This window comes from Pan paniscus, chromosome 10, assembly GCF_029289425.2.
Source record: "Pan paniscus chromosome 10, NHGRI_mPanPan1-v2.0_pri, whole genome shotgun sequence".
Classification (NCBI taxonomy): domain Eukaryota; kingdom Metazoa; phylum Chordata; class Mammalia; order Primates; family Hominidae; genus Pan; species Pan paniscus.
The window spans coordinates 35,684,815-35,712,394 of NC_073259.2; the positions used below are offsets into that span (position 1 = coordinate 35,684,815).

The 27,580-nt window shown below is 38.5% G+C and overlaps 2 long non-coding RNA genes across 5 annotated transcripts in view; one reads left to right on the forward strand and one right to left on the reverse strand.

Moving 5' to 3' along the window:
• The window catches only part of LOC134728475 (uncharacterized), a 307,624-nt gene that overhangs the window by 156,587 nt on the left and 123,457 nt on the right, over window positions 1-27,580 (reverse strand). The gene's annotated exons all lie outside the window — the stretch shown is intronic.
• The window catches only part of LOC129393497 (uncharacterized), a 95,154-nt gene continuing 69,857 nt past the window's right edge, over window positions 2,284-27,580 (forward strand). Inside the window, exons 1-2 of one of the 4 annotated variants that reach the window (XR_010108903.1) lie at window positions 2,315-2,422; window positions 9,501-9,565. This is a non-coding gene — a long non-coding RNA (uncharacterized LOC129393497). Of the gene's footprint in view, window positions 2,423-7,781; window positions 9,566-27,580 lie in introns of all 4 variants that reach the window. The other 3 variants (XR_010108902.1, XR_010108900.1, XR_010108901.1) reach the window with 3 other exon arrangements.

The window sequence follows — 27,580 nt, forward strand, 5'->3', positions numbered from 1 at the left end:
TCAAGAGTTCTGTCACCCCTGTTTAAACCCATTTAGAATGAAGAACAGAGAAATTAAATTCAAAAGCTAGTCTTTTGTTTTAGTAATTTATGTAGCCTAATAAAGGAGTTCTTACAAGTGAATTTTTAAAGCTTTTTGCAGAAAAAAATATAGAGATTCTTCAATTTGGAGAGAGAGACACAGAGAGAGAGAGAGTCAGCAGGGAGGACTGTTGCAGAGAAGAGGTGACAAATGGCAGAAAGTGCTTGTGCATGTCTTTATCTGGGTGAAAGACTTATGTTTAAGCAGCAGTGTGCTTGTTACCAAGAAGCCTCTGAAAGGCATGGCAACACATGCCTTGACAACATACTCACTGATGGCAGCAGCAGCCCATCTGGAGTGGCCCCTGAAAAGATGCCAGGTACAGCTGGGAAGCCACAACTGGGGTTACGCTCCACAGGGCTGGTGGGAGCTGGGAACAGCCCCATCCCCCACCAAAATGGCAGGGCAGGATCCCTGCACTCTCAGGTGCAGTTGCAGCCTCCTAGCCATGGCACCAGATCTGGGCATCCCTGTGCACTCAGAAGCCCAGAAAGCCATCCTGCCCCCTTCAGGCTTCGAAGGGCCTGCTCCTGCTCCCTGGCTTCTCCTGGTGCCTGATCTGATTTTGGAGCAAAGTTATGGCCAAGCCTGGGTGCTGTCGCAACCTGGTGAGTGTGTAAACACTTGGGGCAGCACTGACACACTAACCCCCCCCCCCCCCACATACCCACTGCCATCTTGGCCACCTCTGGGCATCCATGAGTGTGGGAGGTAGGCCAGGTGCGGGGTGAGGGCAGCTCAGCAGTGGGTCTGCAGGTGCCCCTCAGCACAAATAGCCATGGCACCATGGACCACATGTTGACAGTGGGAGGCAGACAGGTTCCTGGAAGGAAAGGGGTAGGTCCCTGGTGAAACCCCACCTTCAAGCCACTGACTGCCTGAAGCCTGAGGGCCAGGCTGCCAGTTCCAGATGGAGTCTAAGGCCAGAGTAAGAGCTTATGGTGCTTTTTCTGGGCTGCCCATGGCCACCTGTGGACCAATCAACACACACTCCCTCCCTTCTGAGCACAAGAAAAACCCAGACTCATCCAGGCTCACACAGATGTCAGGGCTATCAGCTGCAGGAAGGAGCTACCCACTTAGGGTAACCCCCACTTGTGGGGCCAACCTGCCTGCAGAAAGGAGCTAACCACTATGGGTCTCCTCTCTGCTGAGAGCTGGACACTCATTGGGACGACCCGCCTGCGAAAAGGAGCTACCCACTTTAGGTCTCCTGAGAGCTGCTCTGTTGCTCAATGAAGCTCCTCTCTACCTTGCTCACCCTCCAGTTGTCCACATATCTCATTCTTCCTGGACATGGGACAAGAACTTAGGGCCCACCGAATGGCAGGACTGAAAGACCTGTAACACAGACAGGGCTGAAACATGGCCCCTGCTCACCACATTATGGGTGATGAGGAGAGAAGAGCTGTGGCCCCTTGGGGAACCCAGACCTAGCAGATCCCCAGGCCAGGGCTGTGACACCATCTCTGGAGCTCTGCAGTTCCTGGTGTCTCCAAGCTTCCCCAGTGCCTGCAGTGGAAGCTGCTTGCAGTATACCTGGTCCAGCTGCAGCCTCACATAGAGACGGTGCCTGTGCTGATGCCTGGAGCTGCCCACCCTGCCGCAGCTGGCATGCCTGGCTGTGCACAGTGGCCAGACCCCGTGCTTGCTTACACATCCCTCATGGCTCTGCGCCTAGCTCACCCTTGGCAGGAGTGGGATCCAGGCCATTAGCACTCCTGAGCACAGCCTGCCAGCCCAAGTGGGCAGAACAAGGCCAGTGGGCCAGAGCAAAACTTGGGCAAAGGTGCTGCTTGCCACAGAGGTTTCTGGCTGGAAAAGCAATACCCTAAGGATTCTGTGACATCACGAGGCCAGAGGCTATGGGAGGTAAGCTTCACTGCCCAGCTTCCACTGACTTCAGCCTGCTGCGCTTTGTAGCACATTGTCAAAGCTAGAATTTCTGGAAACATATTCAAAAGAATTAAGAAAAATTCAAGACAGCATCAAAAAGTCACTAACAATAACAAAATAATTATTATAGTATAACAGTGATTCACATCATCTAGTAAAGCATCCCAAGTAATATGATTTGGCTGTGTCTCCACCCAAATCTCAACTTGAATTGTATCTCCCAGAATTCCCCCATGTTGTGGGAAGGGCCCAGGGGGAGGTAATTGAATCATGGGGGCCAGTATTTCCCAAGCTAGTCCCATGATAGTGAATAAGTCTCATGAGCTCTGATGGGTTTATCAGGGGTTTCCACTTTTGCTTCTTCCTCATTTTATGCTTGCTGCCACCATGTAAGAAGTGCCTTTCACCTCTCACCATGATTCTGAGGCCTCACCAGTGTGGAACTGTAAGTCCAATTAAACCTGTTTTTGTCCACAGTTTTGATTATATCTTTATCAGCAGTGTGAAAACAGACTCATACAGTAAGTTGGTACCAGTAGAGTGGGCCATTGCTGAAAAGATACCTGAAAATGTGGAAGCAACTTTGGAACTGGGTAACAGGCAGAGGTTGGAACAGTTTGCAGGGCTCAGAAGAAGACAGGAAAATGTGGGAAAGCTTGGAACCTCTTAGAGACTTGTTGAATGGCTTTGACAAAAATGTTGATATGAACAATGAGGTCCAGACTTAGGTGGTGTCCGATGGAGATGAGGAACTTATTGGGAACTGGAGAAAAAGTGACTGTTGTTATGTTTTAGCAAAGAGACTGGTGGCATTTTGCCCTGCCCTAGAGAGTTGTGGAACTTTGAACTTGAGAGAGGTGATTTAGGGTATCTGGCAGAAGAAATTTCTAAGCAGCAAAGCATTCAAAAGGTGACTTGGGTGCTGTTAAAAGCATTCTGTTTTTAAAGGGAAACAGAGCATAAAAGTTCAGAAACTTTGCAGCCTAACAATGCAGCAGAAGAGAAAAACCTTTTTTTTTTTTTCCAGGAGAAATTCAAGCCAGCTGCAGAAATTTGCTTGAGTAGCAAGGAGCCTAATGTTAATCCTCAAGACCATAGGGAAAATGTCTCCAGGCCATGTCAGAGACCTTCATGGCAGCCCCTCCCACCATAGGCCCAGAGGCCCAGGAGGAAAAAGTGGTTTCATGGGCCAGGTCCAGGGTCCTTGTGCTGTGTGCAGCCTTAGGACTTGGTGCCCTGTGTCCCAGCCATTCCAGCTGTGGTTGAAGGGGCCAATGTAGAGCTCAGGCCATGGCTTCAGAGGGTGGAAGCCCCAAGCCTTGACAGCTTCTATGTGGTGTTGAGCCTTAGGTTGCACAGAAGTCAAGAATTGAGGTTTGGGAAACTCCAACTGGATTTCAGAAAATGTATGGATGCCCAGAAAAAGTCTGCTGCAGGGGCAGGGGCCCTCATGGAGAACCTTTGCTAGGGCAATCTGGAAGGAAGGAAAATGTGGGTTCGGAGCCCCCACACAGAGTTCCTAGTGGGCACTGCCTAGTGGAGCTATGAGAAGAGGGCCACCATCTTTCAGACCCCAGAATGGTAGATCCACTGACAGCTTGCACTGTGTTGCTGTAAAAGCTGCAGACACTCAATGCCAGCCTGTGAAAGCAGCTGGGTGAGGGCTGAATCCTACAAAGCCATAGGGGCAGAGCTGCCCAAGACCATGGGAACCCATCTCTTGCATCAGTGTGATCTGGATGTGAGACCTGGAGTCAAAGGAGATCATTTTGGAGCTTTATAATTTGACTGCCTCACTGAATTTCAGACTTGCATGGGCCTTATAACCCCTTTGTTTTGGCCTATCTCTCTTTCGGAATGGCTGTATTTACCCAATACCTGTACCTCCATTGTATCTAGGAAGTAACTAGCTTTCTTTTGGTTTTACAGGCTCATAGGTAGAAGGGACTTGCCTTGTCTCAGATGAGACTTTCGACTGGATTTTTGGGTTAATGCTGAAATGAGTTAAGATTTTGGGGGACTGTTGGGAAGGCATGATTAGTTTTGAAATGTGAGGACATGAGATTTGGAGGGGCCAGGGGCAGAATGATGTGGTTTGGCTGTGTCCCCACCCAAATCTCAACTTGAATTTTATCTCCCAGAATTCCCACATGTTGTGGGAGGGGTCCAGGGGGAGGTAATTGAATCATGGGGGCCAGGCTTTCCCATGCTATTCTTGTGATAGTGAGTAAGTCTCACGAGATCTAATGGGTTTATCAGGGGTTTCCACTTTTGCTTCTTCCTCATTTTTCTCTTGCCACCACCATATAAAAAGTGCCTTTCACCTCCTGCCATGATTCTGACACCTCCCCAGCCATGTGGAACTGTAAGTGCAATTAAACCTCTTTTGGTTCTCAGTTTTGAGTATGCCTTTATCAGCAGTGTGAAAATGAACTAATACACCAAGCTATCACATCACTGAGTGTGGTGGGCCATCAGCACTGCTGTAATGTCCTGCATAAGTGGAATTATTTCTTGACTTGACCTCACTCTTATGTACTTGAGAAGCTGAGTTCTCTTCTCGCATGTTCTAATAAACAAGTCTTATAAGTTTGGCTCTAGTTAGCCCACATGTTGAACCTCTTACTTGCAACCCCACTGATGTGTCTCCCCTATGCCTGGACATAAGAGCCTCTCAATCTCACATTCATCCAACAGCATCTCTAGGTGTATACTCACTTGTAGCCAAAGTAAATTTTGCACCATGATAAAAATTAGTGTAAAGACTTTACAGGGAACCAAAGTGCCTGGGAATTCTGATGAGTAACTACTGAGTGGTTTTTTTTAATCTCTTTATTCAATAGACTTAAAAGTTTAACAATTGAAGATTTTAGGTGCCTCGTTTTTATATTATGATTTTTAACTAGCGTATGCACAAATATGCTTTGGCACACAATACCCTTTCCAGAGCCATCAAGATTTAAGTCATATTTTTAAGGACAGTGTTAAAATGTTTACAGGTTTATGACCCATAAGTATCTGGTTTAACTACTCTGTGCTGCAACCATTTTTATAATTATTTTCTCTTTCACAACATTTACAGTAATTTTATATTCATCCTTGGAGATGCCACATTGTGTTTTCTTTTGGCTTACTAAGTGGACATCACAATCGGTTAAAAATTTGCCATTTGTGTGTATCAGGGCATAGAAGGTGGAGGATAATAGTGGGGGTTGTAAATGTATTGGATAAATTATATGGTACAATATTTTAGTGTTCATTTACATCCATCTAATACGAGCTTATATGTCACCCAAAGGTAGCCCCAGTTAGGCTGTGAATACTGTGGCCCAGTATCAAAGTGATCGTAAGTTATTCCTAGAAGAGCATGTCCCTGCCAAACACATATCAGGGCTTCACAGTTTTGACCTTATTTCATGTGGTCCCTCTTGCAGCTAGAGTCTGGCACAGAAGGCAGGACTTCCAGCTGGTACTTTAGGTACATTGGGGCACTAGAGATAATGAATGCACTTGACATTTACAGTTGGGTCTAAATTCACAACTGTGTCAGATAACAAGAGCTGGATTAACGAGCGGCCAGTATGCAGAGATACAGACCATCTCAATGGAGACCTCCCTGGAGTATCAAGACTTACAAAGAGAGATGAGCACATTGGAAGCCAAGAATGGTTTATGGATTATATTTGCTAAATGTGTGCAATCCTCAACAGGAAAAACACAGCCAGGTATCCAAAGCAGAATTGGAGTGTGCTTATATGTGTCAGGGGAAGAGGTTTTTATGTCTAATAGGCATAGCTAGTTTAATATGAAACTTGCACTGACAGTTTATAACTAACTCGACTCAAGACTTTCATAGTTATCTGTAAAGCCAAATACTAGATTTGACTGGCTATTGAATAAGCATGGCAGAATTGTGAAGACAGTATTATACGACTATGAAGCGAATTAAACTCTTCTTATCACCCCTCTCCAAAATCAGAAGAAAAAATATTCTTTCGCTCCTTTTTTTAAAAATCATGATACATTTTTTTGTTAAAAAATTAAAAATGCAAAAGTGCAAAAAGAAGGATATAAAAATCTTCACAACCTCAGATAAATCCCATTAGTATTTTGGTTAATATCCTTCCAGTCTCTTTTCAATGTATGTGTGTGGGATCAATTTTAAAATATATAATATGAAGTATAAAGCATAAAAATATACTTTTTCACAACCTGATTTTAGTTTGACTCACCAAAACATTGCGATTATCTTTCCATGATATTGTTCTTCAGCTGCTTCAGGTTTAGTAGCACATGATATTCCATTGTATAATCTTATTGTAATTTACTTAAGCAGCCTCGTACTGTTGGACACTTGTTATGTCCAAGTATTTTGTTACTACAAGCAATGCTGTAATGCACACTAAGAAGAAACATATCCCTTGAAACTGGTTCTACTTTTAATATTTTCAAGCGTTCTTGCTGCCATTCCCATCATTATAAATTAAGTTTCACCCACTCACTTGCTGAGCATCTAGTTTTCCTCTTTGTCTGGAACTTTATGTATGTCCCCAAATGGAAATGACAAGAAATATTTAAACCCCAATTGGTTTAAAAATTAGGTATCTACCGTATTTAGGGACAGTTTTATTTATAATAATTCTAAATGTCTGTGAAATTTTTAAAAGGATTGTATCTGCATGATCCAGTTTCTTGATGTATGTATTGCCATAGTTTATGCAGTGATGCATCTATTTACAGAGTGTGTAACACTCAGGACATATATGTAGAGCATTGTTGATCAGTGTGTGGCCTTGGGATCAAGAGGAAGCTGGAGTAAGTTAGCACTGGTTCTCAAAAAAAGAGTTCAAGCTAAAAGCATGTGGCATGAGGAACTAGTCTACTCAGGCTACATGGTTGAAAATCCTGAGATAGCAAACACTGAAATCCAGTTCATGGGTATTGATGCCAGGGAAGGATACCAGCAAGTAAAAAAGTAGCTTTTTGTATGGCAAATTTTGTCTGAAGCAGGAAGTCTCTCTCTCCTTTCTGCCAAAGTTATCTGATAATCTCAGAAAGTGGGCAGACATGAGCTCAAAATTATAGTTTAGTAAAAGGTTCTGTTTTTGATGGCATGAAGATACAAACAGAGTAGAACGTCTCTGACACTAATAGCTTGTGGATGAGCAGCTTCATAAGCAACCAATTATGCTTAAAAATGGTATCGATTGGCCTGGGAAAGTCTTTCAGAGATTTTCTAGGCTGATGAGCATGTGGTGCCCTCTGGAGTGACACAGTCTATGATACAAGGAGAAACATGAAGAAGCTAAGCTTCTCATCTAGTCTGCACAGGAAAAGAATGAATCAAACTCATACCTTAATACTCTTTCCAGGGCAGCACAAAGTCAATCCCTCATGTTTTGTCTTACAAAAGCAAGACAGCTAAGAAGGTACATATGTCTTTTCAGATGCTGGCGTGGTCCCCACTCCATTTGCTTATTCACCTACAGAAATAATAGCTGTAGAAGTCATTTAAAATGCAAAAGCTGCTGTTATACGTATTTAATATTTATATATGACTACATAGTTATCCATTTATTTTTTGATTTTGAAGGAAATACACTTATTCATTGAGTAACCTTTATTAATTAGCTGTTTGTTGACTTCCACTGTACTAAGTACTATTAAGTACATAACTAAATGATTTCTATGCTTAAGGAAATTATGTTACCGAGAAACATATGTGTTTTTAATAGTAGTCTCATGTTATATGTTCTATAAATTGTTTCCATATATGTTATCTCATTTGTTCGGCTGTATTTCAGAAATTTCCATCTGAAAGAGATCAGGATATCGTTTCACCCACCAGGTGTACAGATGAGCAGAAGTAAGACCCACAGAGACTGTGACTTGTTTGGACAATCAATATCAGAACCAAAACCTTCTGATTAAACAGCAATGCACCTTTTTAACACTTTTTTTCTTCCTGTGCAAACAGATACAAAAATGCCTCTTCTCCTTTCCAATATATATTCTAACTTTCAGTTTGTCCAGTCAATTCTAAGTTTGTCAAACAGCTTTAATTACTTTCAAATACTTGAGGTTTGTCCTGATACAAATCATATTTATGAAGAACATTTTTTAAACTTTACAGAGCTGTTATATTTAAGGGAGAGCTAACACATATGTTTCTGATTCATTACAATTAACTCAAACTTTTATTTGCAATACTTATTTGATGCTTAAATACATCATTTTGGCTTCAATACAGTTTCTCCTAAAAGTAGATGCCATTGTTCATTAAAATTAAATTTACCGCTAAAAATCATCATTGAGGGCTCAAAACTTCATAACATTCTATTAGATTTCAAGCTTAACAAAATTGTTCATTTTTACTAAAACAAACTTTTTCTCCTTTTACATTTATTTTCAACTCCCTATTTGCTTACAGATAAAGCTATTTCATTTTACATTTTCTAAGAATCCTTTAGACTTTGTATATCACAGTTATTTAAATGGCTTTTGTTGTCAAAAAGGAAAGAAGAAGGAGGAAAAAATTTGCTGATTTTTTTCTAAAAAATAATAACGAGCCTTTAAATGAATACCTCTTTTCACCGTTCAGACATGACTGAACTTGGCATTAAACCTGTTCTTAATTCAACCCATCTGTTCAGTGCCCACTACTTTATTTTTAGTGCCACCCTTTAAAACTGCCTGAAATACTTCATAGTAAAAATTATCAAAGAACATGCCACTCTCAACATAACAAACACATATATGTTCACCAATGAACCACCCTTTCTGACATGGTGATATTTATCTCATGTCTCTCTAATACCAAATACATCTTTTGAAAAAAATTCTCAACTTAGGCAGTTTAAACCACTAATCATGTGGTTTTATTCAGTGTGGCATTTGAGTTTAAATCATTAATTTAGTATAGTGCCAAGTATATACACTGGATTTTTTAAGTTACTGGCAATAAACGGAAGATGGCTGCATATTTTATTAATGTCTGAAATTGTGGTGGCAATGAAAACAAATGACCTCATGTAATTCCTCAAATGGCATAGATGGGATTGTTGATGGTGGACTGCATTTAGTTGAAGTTCAGCCTTTGCCACCGTCTTCAGACCCACGGACATCCTTGTGCTGGAGTGAGAAGCCACACCACAGCTACAGAGCGACATGGAGGGCACTGTGGTGAACCCAGGACAACAACCAACAGACTTTGCCTGGGACACGCCCAAGCTTCCCCTGAGGATCCTCTGCTTTCCAAAACAGCCCTGGGAGTTTCTCAGAAAAACCTGATTGTGCTGCTTGGAACTACAGTTTCAGTCTCTGTATAGTTCGGGACTAGAGTTTCCTATTTCACCAAGAATTCTTGGTATTTATTATTAAAGCCAAAAATCAGTTTCCCATACTTTAAAACTTTTTATTTTACATGAGCTGTACATCAAAGATACACGACCATTTTTTATGAGAATCCTGTAGTTTTAACTTCTGGGATAACATGTTTTATGCATAATCTTTTTTTTAAATAGGACTTTCATTGCGAGTAAGAATTTGAAAGCATTGGTGGGGTTGGAGAAAGTAAAAACTTGTGCAGGTAGGTGCATAATCCATTGTTTTTCTAGTTTTCGTTATAATTTTAAGCATAATGATTGCTATTATCAGAGGCAGTATAGTAGAGATAGTATAAAGTCTTCAGAGCTGCAGGTGACTTCAGAAAGCACGTAGTTTAATCCCTTCCTGCACAGGGACAGCCTTGCAAGGTTGAGCAATTTCCCTCAGCACTGGCAGATAGCAAAACTAGAAAAGTACTCAGCATACTGAATCCAAGTCCATTGTTTTTTTCCACTCCACTATCTGGACTGGGATTGAGAAAATGTGATCTTAGCTTTCCACCGACATTATGACCTTTCTAAAGCCTCCATCTCCCCATATTTGAAATGACGGGGGGTTAGGCTGCATGATTTCTAAGGTTCTTTCCAACGCTAAAATGCTATGTGTTCTAGCCAGACAGTTGCATATTTTTCATTTATGGAAGACATCTATTTTGAAAAAATGCAAAATTCTCTATTTTGTCTTCTCCTTTTTGAATGATGGGTATAATTAAATAAGATAATGTGTGTAAAGACATAAAAATGCTTGATACCCAATAAATGGTAGCTTTTAATATTCTCATCTATTCCAAGGAGGCAGGGATATTTTCATTTCTTTGCCAAAATTTCTTCTGTGCCGTGTCCTTCAGGGGTTGGGCCCACTTCTCAGCCTAATCTTGCTTCTGACATTTTTCTCATTCCCAACTGTCTTTCCAAATTAGAGGCAAAAGGAGCTTGAAGAAAAAAGTGGAGCTATGAAATGGTGAGGGTGGGGGAAGATTCTGAGAAAGTGCTTCTAATAGAAAAGTATTTGTAGGTAAGGAAATCTCATAATAAATAACCAGAAAGAAAATACTTAAGAAATATTTTAATAGTTTGCTATCCAGAATAATTAAAGTGGTCTAGTGAATTTCTGGGAATTTCCTGATGACTTCCCATGACCCAAGGGGATAGAAAATGTTAAGTATTCAATTAGCAGTGCCCAAGAACACCAAGAAAAGTGCCTGGCTACAACTCTGTGTGTTCTCTAAGCTTAATTAGGCCATACTCCAGGGCTTAAAGAGGCTAAAGTGCAGTTAATATTTCCAGCTTGCCTATCAGGTATCTATAATATACATCTTTTTGCAACTCACCATTTGGGAGTGCCTTTTTAACTCCTGGTTGTTTTCCAGGCATTTGAAAGCTGTAGCTGTATATGTGATATATACCAATGTATCCAACTAGTTGCTCCAAGCTTGCCAGTAAGCTGAGCCCAGAATGAGCTTTTCTCCCAAAGCCCACTGTGAAACAAACACTACATCATAGAGCAGGCGATTCCCAGTTAACAAATGACCTAAAAGGGGCGAAGCGGCAACTTCTAGTTTCCAACACCCAGGGGTCCCACTGGTTACAGAAATAATCCCTGGGGCAAGACCTATCAGTGGGCAAGTTTCTAAGCCACAAGGGTACTATTTAGAGCTCAGAAGAAAGAATCTGCGAAATTGTACCCTGGTATCCTCAAGAAATGAAGGCACCTGCAAAAAGAAGTTTATTTATACTTGGGGAACAGGTTACTTGTGCACAGGATCCAGCACCAAGGTTAATACATTGTCTCAAGGATCCATGGAGTTGTTTCTGTGTTCAGAGGGGAAAAGGAGAAACAAGGGAACGATTTGGGCTACTTTATTTGCTTTCTCTTATGGTAATGCAGAACCCTTTCTCTCTTAGGACTACAGGACGAGTTTTTGCCTTGAGGCAGTTTGGGCTAAGCAACTGTGTACTGGCCCTCTGGGAGTTAATCCTGAGTTTACTGCTAACTGGCAGACCGATCTGTAGCAAGCCACTCTTTGCATTTTCAATTCCTTTATCTGTGAAATGGGAATAACTGTATTTGTTTCCCCATGTCACAATGGCTTTTGTGATTAAGTAACTAATGTGTATAAAGTCCATTGAAACCAGATAGAACTATATAAATGCTAAGAAGTATTATTATAACAAATCCCAGCTACTTGTCTCGTTAATTTCCAGCTAGGCCAGACAAAAGGAGAAATTGAGTTAGATTTGCAGGATGGGTGTGACATTGTTTTGGGTTGGCTGTACCATAATTACTTTAGATTGTTTACACAGACTCAAGTATGAGTCTCCACCCCCCACCCCCGCCACCCCCAAGAGAGAATGGCTTAAACAACATTTTTTCATCCTGTAGCTATAGGAAAAACCTGTTACTGTTTTCTAACCCCAATCTTATTTTCTCTTTACCCACATAGATGTAATGGGAGATAGTGTCCCTTTGTTAAAAAACCTTCATTTTGGCTAGGCAGGGTGGCTTACACCTGTAATCACAGCACTTTGGGAGGCCCAGGAGGGTGAATCATTTGAGGTCAGGAGTTTGAGACCAGCCTGGCCAATATGGTGAGACTTTATCTCTACTAAAAATATCAAAAAAATTGCTAGGCCTGGTGGCACATGCCTGTAGTCCCAGTTACTCAGGAGGCTGAGGCAGGAGAATCGCTTGAACCCAAGAGGCGAATGTTGCAGTGAACTGAGATCACGCCACTGCACTCCAGCCTGGATGACAGAGCAAGACTCCATCTCAAAACAACAACAACAAAAATAACCTTCATTTTAAGCAAAGTTCTTTATTCAATTTGTTATTGGTATATGTCATGCTCTATGATTAATATCAAGTTGAAGTAGACACAATCCTGCTTTATAGGAGGTCGCAGTCTAATTGGGGAGATAGACCCATCCATAAATATCAAGAATGTAAGAGCTGCCTGAATGTTATCACCTAGGTACAAAGGTTCCCCAACCGTGAACTTGGGTGAAATGGATTCTGTGTAATCCATTTCAGATTTCAGTTTGGATGTCACATCCTCCTGGAACCTTTCCTGATGCTTCAGGTCCCTCCTCAGTAAGCCTGTATCTCTCCCATGTCAGCTATTGTGAACAGTATTCTAATTGCCGGTCCCCTTGTATCTTGCACTAGACTGTTGGCTCAGAGATGGCAGCATATATCACTGACACAGCACCAGCATAGCAAGTGTGCAAATAAATGTCCCTGAGAGAATGAATGAGTGTATAGTCTAGAAACACCCTCCTGAGCTGCAAAGTGCACAGCTTAGCTACAAGAATATGAAACCTATTTTGTTTCATTTCTCCAGGATTATTTCTCATCTTGACTAAATTATGTCTAAGGCTAGGATCTACAACTAAGATCACTTTCTTATACTGTATGCCCTCATCAGGCATATACTGTTTATACCATAATGAGTTTCTAGTTTTTATACCACACTATTGTAACAAAAACACCAATTTCCAGTGACATGAAAGTTTCAGCATACTTTTAATTATAACTTCGTATTGAGTTTCTGTGACTGTATTCATAAAGGGGGAAAATAGAGATTTATTGGCATGTTTCATCACAATAGTTAATTGAATATAAGGTATATTTAAAAAAATTTTAATGTATGTTGTCAATTTCATGTTTCCCGAAAATTCATTTTGACATTGATCCAAACCCATTCTGCAAAAATGATATTTTACTGCATATAATTATGTACTTCATGTTGCTCTACAGCTGTTCTCCAGTAGTTTCATCAGTCAATCAACAACACTTATTGAGTGCCTGCTAGGAAGGTGCTGGGCATTTAGGTGGGAGCTATGGGGGAACAGAGAAAAAGTATAATTAGTCTGCCTCCTGGCCTCAGGCAGTGTGACATCTAGTTTAGGAGTTAACTAACATGTACAAAAAACCAAAATCATTAAGTAGCAGGTATAAGTCTCTATCCACAAACTTAGGAAAACATGAAGCATATTTCTCTTTATTTCCTTACTGCCCAAAATGTGGTCTGAGGATCTACCGTACCAGCATCAACAGAAAGCTTGTTGAAATGCGGATTCTCAGGCCTAGCCTTGGAACTACCTGATGAGAATCTGTATTTTAAAAAGGACCTCAGGTCATCAGGGTGCACATTAAAGTTTCTTAAACACTGCTCTTGTAGAATATTTTGCAAAATGGTATAGAGATAACCTGCATGGGATCACCTGGGGGCTCTGGTTAAAAATTCAGATTCAGCTAAGACCTATGAAATCATAATTTCTGAGTACCAGATCCAGGAATATGCAATTATATAAAGTTCCCCAGGTGAGAAATAACCACTAAAAAATTTGAGAACCTTTGCTACACCACTTAGAAATGAGGTAGGTTTAAATAATATGGAATTGCAGTTAATTTTAATAAACTTCATTTTAATAATTTTCAACAGATAACATACAAATATGTATAAATACTGAATAATGCATTTACAAATTTTGATGGAGAAGAAAAGGATAATCTGATATGAGTTGGACTGATCACAGAAGTACAAGATAAATTTTCAACGGATTTTAGAATTACAGTTAATGCAGTTCAATTAAATTCAGCAAATATTTATTTAGCACCTGCTATGGGTAAAGAGTTGTATCTTTGCTATAATGATTCATTAACTGAATGTACATTTATTAATTTTCTATTACATGTCAGGAACTGCACTGGGAATACAGCAATACAATATGATATGGACTCATTTCTTAAGGAGCTGGTAAAGGAATGTTGCTGAGCTTTCTTAAAGCATTTTTTTATAATTATCTCACCTCAAAAAAGGAAAGAAGAGCAGAAGCATACTTGTTGTTTATGGGAATCTCCTAAAGAATATGGTTTATGAATATCCTACTTTAGAAGAAGTAAATATTATATTGAATATGTTTTTATCTTTTAAATGTATTGTTCTGAGTATATTAATTAGACCTAACGCTATACTTATCACTGAGATTAAAATACAAAAATTTTGGCTTTTGCGATTTCTAATCTTTGCTCCATAATTGTATCAAACAGATTGGGCTAAGTTAAGCATAAATTATCCTACAGCAACAATTCCTAAATCTCAGAAGCTTAAAAACAACAAAGTTTTTTTTTGTTGTTTGTTTTTGTCCATGCTGTATGTGCATTGTATTTGACAAAAGGACCGTGTTCATGGTAGTCATTCAGGAATTTGGGCTGATGAAGGCTCTACCTTGACATGGGCTTCCATGATTGAAGAATCAGGGAAGACAGAATATGACAAGCCACATGCTGTCTCATGAAGCTTCTGCCTGGAACTGACACATGCCCCTGCTGCTCACAATTCATTTACCAAAACAAGCCACATGGCGGCCTGAGTTCATTCTTCTGCATGGAGGGGCACTAAATATTTATAAAGTCGATCACAATAAGCAGACAGAATAGTTGATTAAATAATAATTAAGCCAGCGAGATTTAAATTACAGGTTCTGGTGCAATAGTGAGGGCAGTAGTTTAGTGAGAAGTAGGGTTGGGAAGAAAAAAAGGGCAAAGCCCCTGACAAGGAGTATAATTGCTGCAGTATACATCTTATTTGTGCAGCAAATGCTGTGAGGCTCAATTTAGTTCCACCCTTCAAACGAGCAACCAAAGAACCATACCTAGTCACATTCAAATCATTATCAGGAAGAGTCATTAGTTCTTTTCCATAGTCAACTGTGTCTTTCCCAAAAGGAAATGCCTTAACCTTGAGGGCATCCAGTTTGTTCAGCTAGGCGGGGGAGATAACTACAAGTTGGCAGGATGGTACCATATTCTTCTCTTTTGCCCATCACACCCAAGCAAAAGTCCTCTTTTCCTCACTTAAGTGCCTAGTGTTAAGAATGCTTGATTCTCCTCGTTCACGCAGGTTAGGGAGGAGTGGGACAATCCATTTCCCATAGCTCTAATTCATTAACTTAATAAAAAGAGAAGTTTTCTGTATATTGTCAACAAAAAATTGCAATGCACTTGCAAAGGATGAATAGTAAAGATGTCAATATAATGCTGAAAAAATGATAAATATATTTCTTATTTTCAAGTTTCTCGGAGTTTCATGTTGTGTACATATATGCAAAGTTAAAAATTTCTCATTTTCCAGAGCAGACTGTTTGAATACTGAAGCACTATACACCAAAGTATTAATAGAAAATGTAGAATGAGGCCAAGTTGCCTGAGGACTCCAATATCTGTAGATAGATGTGACCCACCAATTAAAGAACACCAACTGGTGACTGGTGTGCATTCAACATAATGGAGACACTCGAGCCTAGGGGACCAGGCAGGAGGAAATTCCATGAGGCTAAACAGGAAGGGCTGGTAGAAATAGAATTTAAGAGAACTGTTGGCTTATGGGATGTAGAAAACATCAGAAGAGGAGTCAAGAACCACTGGAGCAAGAACCAATCTTGCTCTCTTCCTCTAGACAGTCCTTATCTGTTCAGGAATTCTCCACTGAGAGACAGTAAATGCCAGGACTCAGGAAGTCAATCTAAACATGAAACCACCTAAATAAGACTTCAGAGCTTTTCACTCAGGGCCTTGCCTTACTGAGAAGATGTACCATAGACAGGTTACACACATCAGTCATTGTCCCTGCAATAGAAGTTGCAGCCAGGTAGAAGCTCTCAGGCCTCTCCCCAGTCCTCATATGTTTCTGTGATTCTCCCTTGAAATGTCCTTGACCTGTCAAAATGTGCTCTCCCTTAGTACAACTCCTGTTGCTACTTATTTTCTTGCCAATGAAAAATCCCTTTACTGTTGACGTGGCATTATTATTCTTCATTCTGTCACTATGGAACAGGGGAGTAGATCTCCATGTTTCAATGGTAATATGAAGATTTTTTTTTTTTTGGCTTCTGAAATACTTTACTTAAAAGAATATATAGTTTTGTAGTTAGGCTTTGTTGAGTTGATGAGGTCTTCCGAGACTAAGGGAGCCCAATACTAAAGCTCTACGGGCCAAGTGATAGGTCACAGAACTCTTAGAGGTTGGCAAAAAGATATACTTGGTCCCTTTCTCCAAAAGCCCCCTATCTAAGTAATATTCACAAAGCTCCAATAAACAGACAGAAACACTAAAAACAGATAGAAGGAAGATAACAGTGATGGAGTCAATAATATGAGGATATGGGGAAGAAAAAGTAGAGGAGGGGAGGAAAGGAGAAAGTGAGAAGATACAAAGGAATGTTTTGAAGGACCACAGCTGAAAAAGCTGTAAATAGAAAGGAGATTAATCTACTAAGAGTCAGGTAGTGGAGGTGGGATTAAGGCTTTAGCAGAATGTCACTCACAGTTTCTAACAGTGGCATGAGGCATGTATGATGGTCATGTAGCCCTGAGGACCAACTGGCATAACACAGCAGGAATCTGTTATGGATCCATGCATCTCATTTTTGAGGTCCTGGTGAGATAAGCAATCCTAGGTATGGAATGTGCATGGGACAAATGAGACCACAAGGTGAATAATGCACTTCAGAAGTGTACATTCTGCTGCTTCCAACTTCACCCAGACCCCTGTATGTGCTGGTGAAGCAACTATGTGAGAGCCCAGTAATATCAAACAGTGAGTCAGCGGGGTTTTGTAGATAACTACATGAAGTGAAACCCCTAAAGACACTATAGATTGCTGAGGTTACATGCTTATCGGAAGAAGAGTCAAAAACTATTGACCGCCAATCTTGCTGTCTCTTTCCCCAGGAAATCCCTACCTGTTCAGGAATTCTTTCTCAATAGACAATAAACATCAGGATTTGAGAGGTCAACCTAAATATAAAAGCACCAAGTAAACATGCCTGTGGTTGTGAGAGGCACCATCCATACTAATATAATTCGTATTTCACTTTTAGGGTTATTTTTTCTCCCTTTAACAATCCCACTCAGGAACAATGTAAAGAGCTTACAGAGGAGGAGGGAATTAACTTCTGAGAATTTTATATGCTATTTAAGGAAGATGAAAACTGATAATTCATTGTTTTCTTCTTTAATAATGATTTAAATAGGGTATCTGTCATTTTACAGTCCTACTAGAACATCATAACACTTAGTTTATGCAGGTCTTATAAAAAGAGAGAGATGGAGAGGTACACACAGACTCATAAAACTATTTTAGAAACCTCGAGACAGGAACAATTGCCAAATTTCTTTTTTCATTTTCAATTTTGGAATCCGTATGTCGTCTAAGAGAAAACTATCTCACAATTTATGATGCATTTATGACTCATTTACACTTAATTTATCAAAGCCACATTTTTCTGATAATTCTCAGATAACAGGCAGGCTACAGGCTGTTTTGTTAAGTCACTTTAAACGGTGATGCTTTGAATGTGAAGGACTAGCTAGACTTTACCCACACTTAGTGGAATATGTTCTTGAGTTTGAGTCAACTCTGAGTATCTAAGAGCTTGTAGGATTTCAGACATGAAACAAACTGCTCTCCAGTGTAATTATCAAGCTAAGCTTTAACTGATGAGGTATATTTTATTTATTAGACACTTGTGTCATCAAAGGTTTTAACCAGCTCTATATTGGGCAAGACCTGGCTACTTTCCAATTTATAATGTGCCATCTGATTGCTTCAGAGCCACAGGGCCAGCAATTATCCAAGTCATCCATACTGACACAATAAAAACAGATTAGCCATCTAAAACAAATGGGTTTACAATTAGGTCATTAAGAAGATGGCCACCCACTATCCCCTTTTCTCCATCTCTGTCAAAAAAGAAAAGGCCAAATAAGTCTGGTCATTTCCTATTGTTTCTCCATTAACCCCTGAGGTATTTGGTGAGTGAAAAACCTATAAAATTTTTCTATTGCTTTTTATCTTCTGCTATTCTCCTCCATCCTGCCGTAGTTTATTTAAATAAATGTTTGCTACTTGAATCCATTTGTCCTGGTGGCAGTGATTAATGTACCTGTTTGGTTTAATTTTATATGCATTTTACATCACCCATTGTGCATTTTCAGTCTTATTAAACAAGTGCTCCATCTTTTCACACATAGTCGGTAAGCATTTTATTTATATAATGCATATGTATGTATATATCTTATTTTAAAAACTATTTTCTTTTACTCTGAAAATAAAAAGTACCTATAGCTTTAACTACCTATGGTTATGTTTGTTCTCTAACCCACATGCTACAATGCAAAATGAAGACAATGCTTTGAGTTTAATAATTGGTTGTATTCATTTAAAATAAAATAGCTTCAAATTTTAACTCTTAATTGACAATGCATTGCGTATGTTTTCTAATAACTCATCCAGAAGCAATGTCTATACTTCTCTTAAATAACTTTGGGTTTTATAATATAAATTTGTAGGCAAAATTTTTAACTGATTTTTATAAATTAGGTTTCATTAATGTGGAAAGCTCCATTTTGATTTTAGGTAAAGATTAGTCTATCCTCTTACTTCTAAGGATTATTTAGTGCCAAGACTATTAGTTCAAATCCTGGGCTAACCAACCATAATTCTTAATAGGATCCCTTTATCTTCAGCCCATGCCAAATAAATAGATCTGCAGGGAAGATGTACTATTCCAGTGCTTCCTGCTACCTCACCCTCTATCACCAGGAATGCAAGGCTATCACCAGCCTCAGTGGATTAAATCAGTCATCTCAAGACTTCTTTCTTTCTGTCTTCAATACCTTAAAGGCAATGCTTGGCCTTCAGTAACTGCCCCTGCAAACAATATAGTGCCATTAAGAGCACTATGAGCCAGACAATCTTACCCAGAAATAATTATGACCAAATACACATAATATGCACACACATGCTACTGAAAGCCCAAAGTTAAACAAAGACACTTGATTGAAAGCTTATTCTCATCTAGAACAATAGTTTTGACCATAATCTTTAAAATCGCCAAATTATTCAAGAACTCTGCAAAGTTCTGCAAGCTTCTAATTCAAATTTTGAAATATACTTTAAACTAACTTACTCTAAAAAGCAATAAAACCACTCAAATTTGCTGCATTACCACATTTTGTCAATAAGAAACCATCAGCATGTTATCTAGGACAGCTAGGTTTACTTAACTTTTCTGCCAGTCTCAGAACAAATTTTCCTCTGCCACACCTGTAGACATTTCACTTCTTACAAACATAACTTTGAAGTTGTAACTCTGGGAGTGTGTGTGTGTGTTTTTTGTTTGTTTGTTTGTTTGTTTGTTTGAGACGGAGTCTCGCTCTGTCGCCCAGGCTGGAGTGCAGTGGCGCGATCTCCGCTCACTGAAAGCTCTGTCTCCTGGGTTCACGCCTTTCTCCTGCCTCAGCCTCCCGAGCAGCTGGTACCACAGGCGCCCGCCGCCACACCCGGCTAATTTTTTGTATTTTTAGTAGAGACGGGGTTTCATCGTGTTAGCCAGGATGGTCTCGATCTCCTGACCTCGTGATCCACCCGCCTCGGCCTCCCAAAGTGCTAGGACTACAGGCGTGAGCCACCGTGCCCGGCCAGCTCTGCGTTTTTTGTTTGTTTGATTGACTTTAAAATGCAGACATGAACATGTCTATGTCTGTAAAATATACTAGTTTCTCATTTGTACAGGCTTTTGTTATGCCATAATATTCAGTTAGGTAACAAAGAATGAATTTATTATACAGTTATCATTTATCAAGCACTTGCTATGTACCTAGCGTCATTTTTAAGTTCCTTCCACAATCTATCTCATTTAATTCTCACAACAACCCTATAAACTAGGCACTATTATTAATTTTTTATTTTTAGTTTTTAAAATGTATTTTAACTGAAAAATAACAATTTTATGTATTATATATTAATGATGTAAAATATGATGTTTTTACATATGTTTACATTGTGGAATGTATAAATCAAGTTAAGTAACAAATATATAACCTCACATACCTATTTTTTGTTGTGAAAACATTTAAGATCTACTCTTTCAGCAACTTTGGAATATAGAATGCATTATTATTTATTGTAGTCACCATTCTGTGCAAATGATCACTAAAGCTTATTCCTCTTGTCTAAGTGAAATTTTGAACCCTTTGATCAATATCTTCCTCTTCCCATCCACACCTCCCACACCACCTGGTAACCACCATTCTACTCCCCACTTTTATTAGTTTAACTAATACTAATTAATACTGTGAGTGAGATCATACAGTATTTGTGTTTCTGTGCCTGGTTTATTTTACTTGGCATAATATCCTCAGGTTTATCCATGTTGTCACAATTTTTTTTATTTCTGTGAAAAATGACGTTGGAATTTCAATAGGAATTGGATTAAATCTGTAGATGCTTTGAGTTAGTATAGACATTTAACAATATTAACTCTTTTAATCCATGAACACAAAACTTTTCCATTTATTCATGTCATCTACAATTTCATTCATCAATGTTATATAGTTTTTAGTATACAGATCTTCCACCTTCTTGGTTAAATTTAATCCTAAGCATTTTATTTTAGGTTTTTTATGCTACTGTGAATGGGATTGATTCCTTGATTTCTTAATTTCTTCTTCAGATAGCTTGTTGTTAGTGTAAAGAAACATTATTTACTTTGTTTGTTGATTTTGTATCCTGAAACTTTACTGCATTTGTCTATTAGTTCTAACCATTATTATTATTTTTTTTGGTGGCATCTTTAGGATTTTCTGTATGTAAGATCATGTTGTCAGCAAACAAAGACAATTTTGCATCTTTGTTTTTTCCATTTGGATGCCTTTAATTTCTTTCTTTTGCCTAATTTCTCTGGCAATGCCTTCCAATACTATGTTGAATAGATGTAGTGAGAGTGGGCATCCTTGTCTATTCCAGATCTTAAAGGAAAAGGTTACAATATTTCATTGTTGAGCATAATGTTAGCTATGGGCTTATCATATATAGCCTTTATTATATTGAGGTACATTTATTCCATTCCTAATTTGTTAAGGGTTTTTGTCATGAAAGAATGTTAAATTTTGTCAAATGCTTTTTATGTATGTAATGAGGTAATCATATATTTTCTGTCCTTCATTCTGTTAATATTGAATATCACATTTATTTATCTGCATATATTGAACCATCCTTGCATCCCAGGGATAAATCCCACTTGATAATAGTGAATGATCCTTTGAATGTGCTGTTGAATTTGATTTGCTAGTATTTTGTTCATCATAGATATTGGCCTGTAATTTTCTTTTGTTGTCATGCCCTTGTGTGGCATTGGTATTAAGGTAATGCTGGCTTCATAAAATGACTTTGGACGTGTTCTCTCTTTAATTGTTTGGAAGAGCTTGAGAAGGATTGGTATTAGTTCCTCTTTAAATGTCAGAATACAACAGTAAAGACATCAGGTCCTGGGCTTTTCTTAGATGCAAGATTTTACATTTTTGATGCAATTTTCTTACTTATTCATCTGTTCAGATTTTCTGTTTCTCCTTTATTCAGTCTTGGAGTTTGTATGTTTCTAGGAATTAACCAATTTATTCTAGGTTATCCAATTTATAAGCACATAATTGCTCATACTAGACTCTTATGATCCATTGTATTCTTGTGGTATCAGTTGTAATGGCTCCACTTTTAGTTCTGATTTTACATATTTGAGTCTTCTCTTTTTTTCTCAGTCTGGCTAGAGATTTGTTGATTTTGTTTATCTTTTCAAAAAACTAACTCATAGTTTTGTTGATTTTTTCTATTGTCTGTCTAGTGTCTTTCATTTATTTTTATCTTTATTTGTTTATATCTTATTATATATATTATTTACTAAATAGCTCTGATCTGATTTTTATTATTCATATTTTACTTCCTTCAACTAACTTTGGGCTGGGCTTAGTTTGTTCTTTCTTTTCTAGTTCCTTGAGGTGTAATAAATTGTTTATTTGAGATCTTTCTTTTTTATTTTTTCAATGTAGGCATTTACTGCTATAGCCTTCTCTCTTAAAACTACTTTTGCTGCATTCTATAAGTTTTGCATGTTATGTTTTCATTTTCATTTGTCTTAGGATATTTTTAATTTCTTCTTTAACCCATTGCCCATTGGTTGTTTAGGAACATATAGTTTAATTTCCATATATTTGTAAACTTTACAAACTTTCTCATGCTATTGATTTATAGTTTTATTCCATTATGGTCAGAAAAAATACTTGATATTATTTCAATCTTCTTAAATTTGTTAAGATTTGTTCTGTGGCCAAAGAGATTATTTATCATAGAGAATATTCTGTGTGTTTTTGAGAAGAATGTATATTCTGTTTCTATTGAATGGGAATGTTCTATATATGCCTGTTAGATCCATTTGGTCTAAAATCTTATTCAAATCTACTCTTGCCCTGTTGATTTTCTGTCTGAATAATCAATCAATTTCTTAAAGTGCAATATTAAAGTACTCTACTATTGTTATATTGTACCTTATCCTACCCTTTGGATCTATTTATATTTGCTTTATATATTTAGGCATTCCACTGTTGGTTGCATATATATATTTAAAATTGTTATATTCTCTTGGTAAATGTACTTCTTTATCATTAAATGATGACCTTCTTTGTCTTTTTTTTTTTTTTACCATTTTTTTCTTAAAGTCTATTTTGTCTGATATACGTATACTCATCCCTGCTCTTTTGGTTACCATTTGTCTGGAATATCTATTTCCATCCCTTCACTCTCAATCTATGTGTGTTCTTAAGGCTAAATTTCTTATAGGCTGCATATCATTGGATCTTGTTTTGCATTTTTTTAATCCATTCAGCTGTTTTGTGGTTTTGACTGGAGATTTTAATTCATTTAATATAATTATTGAAATATAAGAAATTACTACTAGAATCGTTATTCTTTTCCCAAATGTTTTGTAGTTCTTTGTTCCTTTTTCCCTATCTTGCTCTCTTTGTGATTTGTTGCAGTTTTGTGGTAGTATACTTTGATTCATTTATCTTTTTCTATATACGAGAGGTTTCTCCTTTATGGTTACCATGAGATTTATATTAGAAATCTTACTGTTATAATATTCTTATTTAAGCTAATAGTACCTTAACTTCTATCACATACAGAGATTCCATACTTCTCCCTCGCTTCACATTTTATGCTATTGATATCATACTCTACATTTATTTATGTTTTGCATCTGTTAACCAATTTTTTATAGCTATAGTTGTTTTTAAAACATTTGTCTTTTAACTTTTATACTAGACTTAAGAGGGATTTACCCATTAGCTTTACAGTATGAGGGTGTTGTGAAGTTGACCATGTATTTACTTTTAGCAGTTAGCTTTATACTTTCATGTTTTCATATTGTTTTTTATTATCCTTTCATTTCAACTCAAAGAACTCCCTTTAGCATTTCTTGTAAGGCCAATCTTGTGGTAATGAATTCTTTCAGCTTTTGTTTGTTCCTGCAATGTCTTTATCTCTCCTTCCTTTCTGAAAGATAGCTTTTTGAATAAGTCATCCCACTCCTTCCTGACTTGCAAGATTTCTGTTGAGATATTCATTTATGGCCTTACAGAGATTCTTTACATGTGATGAGTTTCTTCTCTCTTGTGGCTTTCAAGATTCTCTTTGATTTTGGCTTTGACAATTAGATTATAACATATCTTGGAGTATTCCTTTTTCTCCTGATCTTACTTGAGATCTTTTCAACTTCCTGAATCTGTATGTCTGTATCCCTCTTGGAAAGCTTGCAGAGAGTAATTATTTAAATAATCTTTCTGCTCCTTTCTCTTTCTCTTCCCCTTCTGGTACCTCCATAATTTATATATTTGTATGTTTGATGATGTCCTGTAGGTCCCTTATGTTTTCTTCACTCTTTTTCAGTTTTTTTCTTTTAGTTTCTTTAATTGTCTAATTTCAACTGAATTGTCTTCAAGTTCACTAATTATTTTTTCTGCGTGATCAAGCCTGCTGTTAAAATTTTCTATTGAATTTTTTAGTCCTGTCATTGCATTGTCCAGGATTTCTGTTTGGGTCTTTTTTATGCTTTCTTTTCCTTTATTAAACTTATTTTGCTCATGTATTGTTTTTCTGTCTGTATTTTGTTGCTTCTCATTGAGCTTCTTTAAAATTATTATTTTGAGTTCTTTTTCAGGTAAATTTTATATCTCCATTTCTTTGGAGCTGATTATTGAAACTGTATTAGTTTCCCTTGGTGGTGTCATGCTTGCCCAATTCTTTATTATCTGCAAAGCCTTCCATTAGTACCAGTGCACTTGAAGGGGCAAGTCCCCTTTTCAATCTTTACAGACTGGTTTTAGCAAGTTAAAATCTTCTCCTGTTAGGTCTCCCAGCTGATAAGATTACCTCTGGGATTGCCATTGAGTGGGATTGGATCAGGTCTCATGACTGATGCTGAGTCTTCATTGGAAAGCCTGTTACCAGAGATTCTAGTGGGCATGGGCCTCTATGTCCCTGAGTAGACTGAATTGTCTTCAGGACCTGGTCTGTGTGGCTGGCATTGAGATAAACGTCAACTTTAGGGTTTGCAGATGCCAGGTCTGTTACCATATGTACTGAGGGGTGTGGCTTCCCTTCAAATAGGAGAGATCTCACTGGATCACTGGATGGGTTCCATATTTAAGATGTTCTGAACTGAGATACAAGGTTATTTCAGGGTCCACCATCAAGACCAAATCTTTAGGCCTGTCTCCAGGGTCATGAACTGGTATGTCTCCCAGTGATTTTCTGGGTGAGCAGGCCAGTTCTTAGACTGCAGCTGAGGAGGACTGGAGTCAATTTATAGGGTTATTTCAAGATCTACAGTGGGACCAAGTTCAGGGTGTCACTATGCAGGGGCCCTACAGGGTGTGCTTCCTTCTGGTTCTCCAGGCAAATGGAACTACTCTTATCTTCAAGACAGAAAGGGCCAGAAATGAAATCCAGGATCATTTGAGGATCTACTCTGGGAAAGAAATTGGCAAACCTGTCACAGGGATTCAGATGGGCTTGTCTCCCAGAGGGAGCTGTACTTGGAAGAGCTGTTTCCAGAACACAGCCAGGAGGGGCTACAGTCAAGCTTCTGAGTTATTTCAGAATCTGCTATGGGATCCATGTTGGCAAGCCTGACTCAGTGACACCAATGTGTGAGACTTCCAGCATAAGGACAGAGTTACTCCCAGACCTCAGCTCAGAGGGGCCAGAGCTGAGATTCAAGGCCTCTTCAGGAACTGCTCTGGGACAGGCTGGCAAGCCTGGCCAGGATAGTAGTCCCTGCATAAGAAAATTAACTCTGGGGATGTGGCAGGGTGGCTGGGGCCAAGAGAGGGTCATTTCGGGATCTACTATAGGACAGAGGCCAGCAAGCCCGTCCTGGTGCATCAGGTAGGCAAATCTCCTTCTTGGTCTATGCGCAAGCAGTACAAAGCTGGGACCACAGCTCAGGAGGGCTGCAGCCTATTTACAGGGTAACTTTCAGGTCCACTGCAGAGACAGATGTGAGCAAGAAGACAGGCCTGTCTCTCAAGGAACTAGCGTGTGTGATTCTTCCCAGATCCCTTAGCAGATGGTTTTGGTAGTTGTCTCAAGGCCAAATGGGGCTGTAGCCAAACTCTTTGGAAAATGAGGTTGTTTCTGGGTCCAAAATTGGGAGCATAACTGGAGGGCCTGCCACCTAGGTGCGGATCTGCACTCTCAAACCAATCCTCTTAGATCTTTGCCTCAAAAGAGAAGTTTTACAACCCCGTACATGAATCCCAAATCTCCCACAAAGAGACTTTTGTTTGTAGATGGGTGCAGAATTCATGTTGCCCTGGGGGGATACAAGGGGGCAACCTCCTATTCCACCATCTTGCTGATATCACTGATTTATTAATAAAATGTTAAACAGCTGAAAAAACTTAGACACAGGGAGATAAAGTAACTTGCCTAAGGTCACGCAACTGATAGATGGAAGTAGTGGGATCTAAACCTAGGTGGTCAGACTTTCATATGCACACTGTTGATCATTACATTTGACTGTTTCTCAGGCTTAGTTTTTAGGAATGAGACTTCTAAGACTCTAAGACATGTAAATATATTTTTCCATGTTGTATGTAATTATGAAAAAGTTGACGTTTATAGTTTATGTAATAGAGGAGAAGTTTCTTTCATTTGTTTATGTAACTCTGTTGAGCCACATATGCATGCAATCATTTACTCACACAAAAATTATTTGTTGAGAATATATACTAAATATTGGTAATAAAAATACAAAACACAGTTATTTCCTTCAAGTTACAGTCTAATATGTGAGGCAAAAATTCCAAATAATAAAATACTCGAAGTGATATTATAGAATAAAATGAAATTCTATGGGAGCACATAAGAAGGATACCTATGGCAGATTGGAAAGACAGAGACTTCCAGAGAGTAGGAGTGATGCTTGAGCTCTGTCTTTAAGGATGGGTAGGAGTTGATGAAGCAAATAATTGTGGGAAAGGCATTCCAGCTGGAGAAAAGCCATTACTGGGGAACTTCAAGTAAATAAAACAGTGCATCTAGAGTTCAATATTTAATAGGGGCCGGGGGTAGAGATACTGAAAGATGAACATGAAGAATTAAGTAGGATAAAATCAAAGAGGCTTGTATGTGTTATACAAAGAGCTTGAGTGTTGATGTGAAGGAAATGAGAAATCCTTACAGATTTTTAGCAAAGGAATGACCTAATAAACTTGTACTAATGAGTTAAAACGGAAGTCGAGAATGGATGAAGAAAGCAGTAGGTATAGTTCAGATAGAAAATGATAAAGCCTAAAGTAAAAGAAATGGTAGTTCCAGTGGTAATGGGTAGAGGCTTGATTAGATGAAATTCTCTTCCTATGGAGGAAAGAAACTGATTCTCTGGCTATGGAAAGTTAATATGTTAGTTCCAGATTTCTGGCCATCTGTGTCTTCTTACCTGAGAAGAAGCTAGTCTATGGTAGAAGATAATAGCCCCAACATCCAGAAACAAACTGAAGACAGAGATGAACAGAAACCTTGTCCAAATGTTACTAGCAAATTGCTTTTTACATAAGCAAATTTGTACTTTTTTTTCTTTTTTTACTTGTAGCCCAGAGTCCTTGAATAGTACAAGCAGAAAAAAATTCAACATCTGCTTTCAGACCAAGAATTATGATAAAACCTGATGCTATGGAAACCTCAACTTACTATTCTTTCCCCTGCCACTTACCTGATAAGTTTCAGTTGTCAATATTTCCAAATAGACAAAGGGTGTTTCACCAGAGATCATGTCTTTGGTGTTTGTGTCTTTTCCTTGTCCAATTAGCTGCCTTTTCC